Source organism: Gastrolobium bilobum, unplaced genomic scaffold (assembly GCF_033153095.1).
Source record: "Gastrolobium bilobum isolate Gb01-03AN ecotype WA unplaced genomic scaffold, APGP_CSIRO_Gbil_v1 utg52072, whole genome shotgun sequence".
NCBI classification, from domain to species: domain Eukaryota; kingdom Viridiplantae; phylum Streptophyta; class Magnoliopsida; order Fabales; family Fabaceae; genus Gastrolobium; species Gastrolobium bilobum.
Genome location: NW_026898084.1, coordinates 40,992 through 43,680, shown reverse-complemented (window position 1 = coordinate 43,680; position 2,689 = coordinate 40,992). Strand labels below are relative to the sequence as shown.

The following is a 2,689-nucleotide window of genomic DNA, read 5'->3' as shown; positions in this document are numbered from 1 at the left end:
CTTGTGGGAATCAGTTCATTATTCTCATTTTTCACCACAGTCATCCCCCCTTTCTTGGGTACTGTTTGAACAGGACTCACCCAAGAACTGTCTAAGATAGGATAAATCATTGCAGCATCAAGTAGCTTCACCACCTCCTTCCTCACTACCTCCTTCATAGTGGGGTTGAGTATGCTCTGTGGTTGCCTTACTGGTTTGATTTCCTCTTCCATCAATATTTTGTGGGTGCAAAAGGAAGGATTGATACCTTTAAGATCTGAAAACTGCCATCCAATAACCATTTTATTCTTCTTGAGTACCTTAATCAACTTCACTTCTTCACTCTCAGATAACATTGCATTGATGATTACTAGATATGTTTGATCATCCCCAAGGAACACATACTTCAGATTTGAAGGTAGTTCTTTAAGCTCTACCTTAGGTGCTCCTACTGGAATGTCATCTATCTTCTTTTCAAGCTCTTCCACTACCGGTTCTTCTTGATAATTTTCTGTACATTTCTCCTCAAGAAATCTGTCTTCCTCCAATGAAAAGTCTTATTCTTTATTCACTTCTTCCACCATCTCCTGTATCACATCTAATCTGAAACAATCCCTCATATCAACAGGATGTTTGATGGCTTCAAAAACATCAATTGTAACGATTTCCTCATCCACCCTCAACAACAACTTCCCTTGTTCAACATCTATCAGAGATCTTGCAGTTTCTAAAAAGGGTCTTCCTAACAATAGAGGACTTTCGGTATCCTCTTCCTCCATGTCAAGTATCACAAAATCCACAGGAAAAATAAACTTGTCTACTTTTACCAAGACATCTTCAACCACACCTTCAGGTTTTTTAATAGATCTATCTGCAAGATGCAAGATAAGATTAGTTTCCTTCAGGGTGTTGATTCCCAAGGCTCTACATACCGTCAATGGCATCAGATTTATGCTGGCTCCCAAATCACAGAGTGCCTTCTCCACTTCCACATCTCCTATAGCAATAGAGATGTTGAAACTTCATGGATCTTGCAATTTTGGTGGAAGCTTCTTCTGGATCAGGGCACTACATTCTACTGTCAAGGCCACTGTTTCACCATCATTCAATTTCCTCTTCTTAGTAAGGAGATCTTTCATGAATTTGGCATAGTGGGGCATGTTCTCCAAAGCCTCAGAAAATGGAATGTTAATTTGCAAATTTTTTAAAATATCCAGAAATCTTGCATAGTGCTGTTTCTGAATCTCTTGCTTCAACCTCTGAGGGTAAGGAACTTTGGCATATGGAGACAAAGTGACTGGCTGGTCCTGCTTGTCAGCCATCTTCTTCTTCTCCCACTTCATTATCTTCTTGGGCACAACATCATTTTCAACTACCACCTTTTTTTCTTCCTTGTCTTCCGTCACTGTTTCTTTTTCTTCATTTCCTTTCACATTTTCTACTCCATCATCAGAGACTACATCTTCAACCACAACCTCCTCTTCATTCTTCTTATCCTCCATTCTTTTTCACCTGTTGGAGCACCAACCCACTTCTTGTCATGATTGCTTTGCAGTGCTCCTTAGGATTCACCATTGTATCACCAGGAAACTTCCCCTGTGGTCTCTCAGATATCTGTCTTGATAGTTGACCAATTTGGGTCTCTAAATTCCTGATAGATGCTTCCTGATTTCTAAATGAAGTCTTGGTCTCTTGCATGAAAGCAGATGTTTGCTCTCTGAATGAATTAGACCCCTGAATGTAATCTTGAGTAGTCTTGGATAACTGAGCAAAGGCTTTTTCCCATGCAGCAGTATCACTTTGCTGTGATGAGTGTGTTGGAGGAGGATGCAGTGGAGGATTCAACTGATGGTTGGAACTATAACTAAACCCTGGGTGCTAATTCTTGTTCTTCCATGGAGCATATACACATTTCGCCCCTGGTTGTTGTAATTCCTCTGGTTGTTGTTGTCATACCACACTCCATTAACTTCTTCTTGTTCTGATGATCCCCCATAATCACATTCTTCTGTCACATGGCCCTTCCCACAGATAGCACACACACACACTTGGTGTCCACAGAAGCAACCTTTTGTGAGGATAGTTGCTTAGTGAGAACATCCAACTGCTGTTGCTGTTGTTTCTGTGTCTGCATCAATTGGTCATTCCTTGCCAATAGGACATCATACCCATCCAACTTGATGATCCCTGCCCTTCTGTCAGGCACTGGGGCATTATCAAATTCCTGAGATGCCAATGATTCAAAGATATCCAAAGCTTCTTGAAGAGTCTTGGTGGTCAATGATCCACTAGCAGTGGCATGCACCAATGTCCTAGTGGTGGTGGTCATTCCTTGTAGGAAGATTGCTGCTTGTTGCCATGCCTCTATTCCATGCTGTGGACATTTCCTCAATAAAGTCTTGAATCTCTCCCATGCCTCATAGATGGATTCTGACTCTTTTTGCTTGAAGCCTGTAATTTCATCCTTCAACTTAGCCCTCTTGGATGCTGAGAAAAACCTCTGCAAGAACTTGGTTTGCAGATCATCCCAAGTTGTTATACTCCCCTGAGGCAATGATTGCAACCATCTCCTTGCATCATCCGTCAGTGAATAAGTGAATAGTCTCAACAGAATTGCATCCCTTGTGACACCATTAATTTTCACAGTATCACTCTACAGCAGAAAATTTTCTATGTGCAAGTATGGGTCCTCTGCACTGGTTCCAGCAAA

At 41.3% G+C, this 2,689-nt stretch overlaps 1 non-coding gene across 1 annotated transcript; it reads left to right on the top strand.

Moving 5' to 3' along the window:
* The first annotated feature begins 2,345 nt into the window (after nt 1-2,345).
* On the top strand, nt 2,346-2,452 carry LOC133312757 (small nucleolar RNA R71). The gene has a single exon (XR_009751728.1). It is a non-coding gene; the product is annotated as a small nucleolar RNA R71 (small nucleolar RNA).
* The last annotated feature ends 237 nt before the right edge of the window (nt 2,453-2,689 follow it).